A 7,820-nucleotide genomic window follows, 5' to 3' on the forward strand; every position below is an offset into this window, starting at 1 on the left:
CAGCACGGGCGACGCCAGCCACCCGCACGCCCCTGCCCGCTAACCCGCTAGGGCCCTCTGTGTCTATGACGAATGGGGCCCACGCCCCTTAGAACGTTTCTTTTAAAGAGTAAAAAAATTTAATTAATAATAAGAAGAAATATAAATGTTAGTTAATTAATTAATTAATTAAGTTAATTAATACTGTTTAGATTAACCTAATCACTAGTTAAAACTAATTAATTCTGTTTAGTTAGTCAATGACAGCTGGGACCCACACGTCAGTTGACCAGTCAACACCTCTGTTGACTGATGATGTCATGCTGACGTCATGATGACGTCAGCATGCACTATTCTGGATAATGTTAGAATTAAATAATTACGTAAATTCTAAAAATGAATTAAATCTTTAAAAATTAATATAAAATAATCCGTAACCTGGATGAAAATACTTTGTACATGAAAGTTGCTCAAAACGACGAGGCGAATCCGGATACGCAACCCGTTTGTCCACCCCACATCCCTAGCATAGCGAACACGCAACTTTCCCCCTCCGGTTCATCTGTCTGAAAACGTGAAACACCGGGGATACTTTCCCAGATGTTCCCTCCCCCCTTCACCGGTATCACCTCCTACTGCGTTAGGTCACCTCTAGCACCGCGTTTAACATGCTACGCTTTGTGATACTTTGATTTCTCAGTTATTTATTGTGTTTCCCCTCCGTTACTTCTTTCCGGTAAACCCCGAGACTGCCGACGACTACCTAGTTCGACTGTGGAGTTGACGACCCCTCCTTGCCAGAGCAACCAGGCAAGCCCCCCCCCCTTGATCACCAGATATCGCCTATTCTTCTCTATACTTCTTGCATTAGAGTAGTGTAGCATGTTATTGCTTTCCGTTAATCCTATTCTGATGCATAGCATGTCATTGTTGCTACAGTCATTGATACCTTACCCGCAATCCTAAATGCTTAGTATAGGATGCTAGTTTATCATCATTGGCCCTACATTCTTGTCAGTCTGCCTTGCTATACTATTGGGCCGTGATCACTCGGGAGGTGATCACGGGTATATACTATACATATATACATACTACAGATGGTGACTAAAGTCGGGTCAGCTCGTTGAGTACCAGCAAGTGATTCGGATAAGGGGGCTGAAAGGACAGGTGGCTCCATCCCGGTAGAGGTGGGCCTGGGTTCCCGACGGCCCCCGACTGTTACTATGTGGCGGAGCGACAGGGCAGGTTGAGACCACCTAGGCGAGAGGTGGGCCTGGCCCTGGTCGGCGTTCGCGGTTGCTTCATAATAACACGCTTAACGAGATCTTGGTATTTGATCTGAGTCTGGCCACTGGCCTATATGCACTAACCAACTACATGGGAAAGATATGGGCACTCGACGTCGTGGTATCAGCCGAAGCCTTCTAGACGCCAGCGACTGAGCGGCGCACTCCGGATTGGAACGTAAGCCTGCTCTTGTATTAAGGGGGCTAGTTCTGCTTTCGGCCGCCCATGCAACGTGTAGGTGTGCAATGGGCGATGGGCCCAGACCCCTGCGCCATAGGAGTTAGATCGGCGTGCTGACCTCTCTGTTAGGCCTAGGTGGGGCTGCAACGTGTTGATCTTCTGAGGCCGGGCTTGACCCAGGAAAGTGTGTCTGGCCAAATGGGATCGAGCGTGTTGGGTTATGTGGTGCACCGTTGCAGGGAAGTTAATCTATTCGAATAGCCGTGATCTTCGGTAATAGGACGGCTTGGAGTTGTACCTTGACCTTATGACAACTAGAACCGGATACTTAATAAAACACACCCTTCCAAGTGCCAGATACAACCCGGTGATCGCTCTCTAACAGGGCGAGGAGGAAAGGATCGCCGGGTAGGATTATGCTATGCGATGCTACTTGGAGATGCTACTTGGAGGACTTTAGTCTACTCTCTTCTACATGCTGCAAGACGGAGGCTGCCAGAAGCGTAGTCTTCGATAGGATTAGTTATCCCCCTCTTATTCTGGCATTCTGCAGTTCAGTCCACTGATATGGCCCTTTACACATATACCCATGCATATGTAGTGTAGCTCCTTGCTTGCGAGTACTTTGGATGAGTACTCACGGTTGCTTTTCTCCCCCCTTTTTCCCCTTTCCCTTCTACCTAGTTGTCGCAACCAGATGTCAGAGCCCAGGAGCCAGACGCCACCGTCGACGACGACTCCTACTACACCGGAGGTGCCTACTACTACGTGCAGCCCGCTGACGATGACCAGGAGTAGTTAGGAGGATCCCAGGCAGGAGGCCTGCGCCTCTTTCGATCTGTATCCCAGTTTGTGCTAGCCTTCTTAAGGCAAACTTGTTTAACTTATGTCTGTACTCAGATATTGTTGCTTCCGCTGACTTGTCTATGATCGAGCACTTGTATTCGAGCCCTCGAGGCCCCTGGCTTGTATTATGATGCTTGTATGACTTATTTTGCATTAGAGTTGTGTTGTGATATCTTCCCGTGAGTCCCTGATCTTGATCGTACACGTTTGCGTGTATGATTAGTGTATGATTGAATCAGGGGCGTCACAAGTTGGTATCAAAGCCGACTGCCTGTAGGAATCCCCCTTTCCAACTCCTTGGCCGAAGTCGAGTCTAGTCATTGAAAAAAAAAACTTTTACTAACATGGCTGTGCGGCTTACGGCCCACATCGCCATTGGGTGGTAGTAGGGTCTTTTATTACTCGACCTTTACTCTGGGACTCTGAACTCTCTTCCATTCAGGTTAAATGATTTTGCTAAAATATAACTTTAGGTTCTCGAAAATACTTCCTCCCGGAGAGCCCCTTCGGGCCGGATGATCGCCTGCTGCACCAGAAGATTCTGAAGACACTCTGTGATGCTTTTCCGAGACCCTTGTGCCCTTGGCCATTGTGATCCCTACAACCGATAATTCTTTATGGGTAACTACATACACTTGTTGTCCATAGCTTCACTTTCAATTGTTCTTGTTATTACAAGATACCTTGAAATACTTCAGATATTCCGAGAATACTTTGTGCCTATTGCCTTGCAGTTACTAGCCACATAAATACCCCTACGGATAATTCCTCGCACTTGCCGAGTATCCGCTCATCCCTACCCGTTCATGTGTTTCACATAAGTCCTCGAAATACCATCCGATTTTCTAGAAATCCTCAGCAGCCTATTGCTCTTGAAATTCTTGCTTGCTTGCATTATGGTTAATCCCATAAGTCTCGTTATCTTATAGGCATCCCTTGTCTTTATCATTTTAAGTCCGTTGATTCAATAGGTTGAGGATGCTCGCATTCCTCAGTCGAATCCTAGAATTCATCTTTCCATCTCAGATGTCATTTGAACAGGAGTTGGTTCTCGACCAATCAAATTGCCATCGCTTGTACCCCTAAGCCTACTCAATTTATCCATCCTTGGTCAGAGCGTTTGCTTCCGATCCTTTGATTTGGAAATAATATTTCCTTTCCATTTGAGCTTGGAATTAGTCATTAGTTTCTATAATCATATCTCCTTGCATTGTTTCTTCCTCTGGTTGAGTACCGATGCTCACATCAGATCCCTTGAGGACCACTGGATCCTTTGTTGGGTTTTATCCGATAGCGTCCTCCACATTCAATCACTTTGGAAGTTCTTTCTCCATTGGTAAATCCTATCCTTTGATTGACCAACCATGCTCTGCTTTTGAGCTGGTGATAATTACTCTCGAAGCTTGTGGTATATGTTTCTAAGATGCCCCGATGGGTTGAACCTATGCCTTTCTTAATCGGTGTGAACCCGAAAGTTTTTCAAGGTTCCTACTCCTCTGGTAATTCACCAAGTAGGTCTTCACACTCAAATCACTTTAATAGAGCAGTAAATGAAAGGTTATGCATTGAAGAAGTGGGAGTCGACCTTGAACTTTGTGTTCATGCCCATGGACATGATGTAGATCTTGTCATTAAAGCTTCTCTTACATTAATTATTCCCTTGGTATTAGTTCATCTTATATCTGGGATCATGCCTTTTTGCAATCGTGGTCCCGACCACGTTCTCCTTTACTTACCATTTCTCGTGCAAGTTTAAGCACTTGTCTTGTGCAGAGCAATACCCCAGTCCAACCTCTACTTTGATCTGTCATCGAGTATCACCCCCTGGTATCTGGAGATTATCATGGAACTGCATAACTTCTTACGAGTTCTTCATCAAGTACTACATTCTCACGGATTCCAATTTTGCACGGGCTTCGAGTTATTAAATACTCAAAGACACCGATAACTAAACCGAGTTTGCGCTGCGGTTCAACAACTCTTAGTAATCTTCCTTGCGTACGAGTTTATACCCGATCACCGCACTCATAGCCTATTTGGCTATATGATTGTCGTGATGATTTTAACGGTGCTACCTGGTCCTTATTCTCGGAGCACCACTTTCGACGATGAGCTAAGCTTGCGTCGATTTTCCTTGTCATATCATTTCACCTTGAACAGCAAGCTTGATTTCGAGTTTGTGTCGTACTCGTGGTTCCAATAACCTTTTGCTTCATCATTCCTTTGACTTGATGTCATCGCTGATTGATTACATCTTCATGAATTCTCTTGACAAATGTGTCATGATCATCGTCAACATTTTGAGGCTCTTCCAAAATATCTATTGAATTCTTCATGGGAAATACCTTCCTTGCCCTCGATGAGTTGTGTTATCATCGGCCACTTTATTGCCTTCCCTCCAACACAAACTTGTTCATGTTTTGTGTTATACCTTGAGTTCCTTGCTATCCAGCATTTATTCTTCTTTAACTTGGAGTGTTACCATCTTTTATGTCAAGAATGTCGTGAGGATTACTCCACCTCTTAAGAATTCTTGGTATAGTGATACTTCTCACCATCACCATTCTTTCTTGGTCCTCATGTTGATTCCAACCGGGGTACCAATAGGTGAGCAGTGTTGTTTGGATTTTGCACTTCTAGCAACCCTATTGCTTCGAAGTTAATGGTCGGTCCTTCATTCTTAGACTATTAATTATTGAATCACCATTCTGACATTGGTCGTGCAACCCAACCCATATTTTGGGCGCACCTTTCAACCAATGTTTAATTGTGTATGTTTTCCTCGAGTTTACTTCCTTATATCATTTGATATGACCAATGTTATCTCTTTATCCACATAATTGTGGAGATCCATCTTTTGGATACCTCGATGAATTATCGCTGAGTCCATCAGTCACCACCTCATCCTCTTCTTGATTTAATGATGAACTCTTGTTTCAGAACTCGCTTCCATAGTTCATTTCCCGAGAATCTTCGATGTCATCTCGTCAATTTGTGTCGCACCTTTTCTCCTCGAGCGTCGTGAGTTTGAGGTATCCTGACACCAATCAGATCTGAATCTCGGTCAGATATGATGGTTGGAACATATTTCCAAGAGTTATAACAATGGTCTTTATGTGACCCGGTAAGGTGATGTCATGCCTAGCACACCTGGCCGGAGGCCCTATTGTTATAGATTCTTTTTCAGCAAGGTTATCCATTCCTCCATGAGGAAATTGTATGACTTATCCTATAAGTTGTTTCCGATGAATCCTTTGTGTATCCAAAGTTTGACCTTTGCTTGAATAACATGGCATTGCTATCTCGAAGCATGTCTATGGTACTCCGATTTTCAATAAGAACATTTGAAGCACCATACTAAATGTTTCTTGTTGAAATTACCCAAACACCGTTGTATGGGTAATGTCATGAAATTTCTCGTCTCTTATCTAAAGGGTTTTCTACCTTATATCATGTCTTGGATATCATCGTCTGCTTGACTTTGGGAAGGACATACCCCTGAAATATGTGTTTAAACACATTTTTCCTTTCCATTGTTCTGTTTAACCTGATGATCACATTTTCCTTTCCACTGGTTTGTTTGACCTTTCTTGTGATCTATATAGCCTAAGCAGTAATAATTCACTTCTTATGTAAACACCTCAGTGTACAACTCTACCAGTGAGACCCTGTTATTTTTTTTATGACATTTCGCTAACCACCGATGGACGAGAACTTTGCCTACTGGTCCGCCTCGTTCAACGAGCAGGATAATGGTTCTCTTTTTCCCTCGCCCTTGGTACTGATGTTGATGCCGACATAACTGATAGGCTATCCTCTGACATACCTTGCTTGCATGATCACGCAAGACGTCTCCGCCCTTAATACTTTTCACCCACATGGTGGGCCCATAACCCACAGTTCCACAGGATCGAAACCTGACTCTCCTGTACACCCCCGGTTTCCAAAGTTATTCCTGCGCTTGACTTCTTATGTAACTCACGGGCCACCTGCCAAGTGATCTATTCGGGTATCAGACGCAATACTTATTCTCGTTGCTCAAAACCCCTTTCACCTTCTGATAAGGCATCGAACGCTTGCCTATCGGTTTGAAACTTCTCATGGTACCTTCTTACTTTGCTCTCGACAAACTTCTTCATGATGACCTGAAGCAGAGGACTGAAGACATCAACGTAATGGATCGACCTCTTCGAGAAGAGCAACTATGACCGAGAAGAATAGTTAGAATTTCGTAACCAGATCTCTCCCCCCCTTATAACCGCTCCTAAATCTCGGGACGAGATTTCTTGTAGTGGAGGAGAATTGTGACGCCCGGATAATCATGCTACAATAATCTCATGTTAATGGTGCCATGTCACCTCGGTCACTGTAGTTAATCTCGGGTTGATTCCAAAACGTTTCAAATTCAAATTCAAATTAATGTCAAACGACAAAGTTTTCAAAATATTAAACTAAAATGTTCGGGGTGTGCAGTTAAATGTCTGGGTAATTATAATAAAGCAAACACATTTTTATAAAATGCCTAGATAATTTAAAATGATTTAAAATAGAAAAGAAGACAAATAAAAGGAAAAGAAACTACAAAACAGAAAACAAACAGAAAAGATGATGAGAGAAAGGCCCCCCGGGGCACCGGCCCAACTGGGCAAAGGCCCAGCCGGCCCACTTCCTCTCCTTAACCCCCCCCCCCAACCCTAGCCGTCTACCTAGTCGCCCCACTCACCCACTCTTCCCCCCACTCCCTCGACTGGATCTGGATCGGGGCAAACCCCCGATCCCATCGCCCATCGCCGCGACGACCTCGCCGCCCCGCGCCAGGACGCCGCCGCCCGGAGGCCGCGCCATCTCGCCGGCCTGCCTCCTCTACCTTGCCGGCGCCCTTCCCCACCGGCATGCACCCGCTCCGCCGACACCATCCCCGTCACCCCCCTCGACCACCGCTGCCCAGACCCTACGACTCCGGTGAGGCCACGGCCTCTGCGCCCCTCCTCTCTCTCCCTCGCCCCGTGCTCCGGCCTCCCCTCCCCTAGCTCGTTCGCCATTGTCACCGACGATCGTCGTCGCGCTCCCGCCCTTGGCTGCGTCCCTTGCCGCGCCAAGACGTGCAGCCCCGCATCCCGGGGGCCTTCCCTGGCCTGCTGACTCTAGCCGCCGCCCCTTCCCTTTGCTACTGCGGCCACTCGTGCCCACACGGGCCGCGTTGCAGTCCTGTCGCGCCAAAGCTGCGCCTTCACCCCGCGCGCGCCTCGCGAGCCCTCGTCGGCCACGAGCCCGCTTACCCCAGCTGCTCCCCGCCGACCTGCTGCTGCCCCGCGGAGCCGCCCGGGCCCGGCGCCCCTGGGGCTCCATTCACTCGTCCCCTCTGCTCAGGAACGCCCGCGGCCACCCCGTCGGCCACCGCGACCATCTGCACCCGCCTCCGAGGAGTTGGCCCCCGCTCCACTCCCTCCCTTCGCCGCTGCCATACGCAGTCGCCGGTCGTCGCCCACGCCGGCCACGCCCGCTCAGTCCGGCTCCGGTCGCGGCCT

This window comes from Triticum dicoccoides, chromosome 5B (assembly GCF_002162155.2).
Source record: "Triticum dicoccoides isolate Atlit2015 ecotype Zavitan chromosome 5B, WEW_v2.0, whole genome shotgun sequence".
NCBI lineage: Eukaryota > Viridiplantae > Streptophyta > Magnoliopsida > Poales > Poaceae > Triticum > Triticum dicoccoides.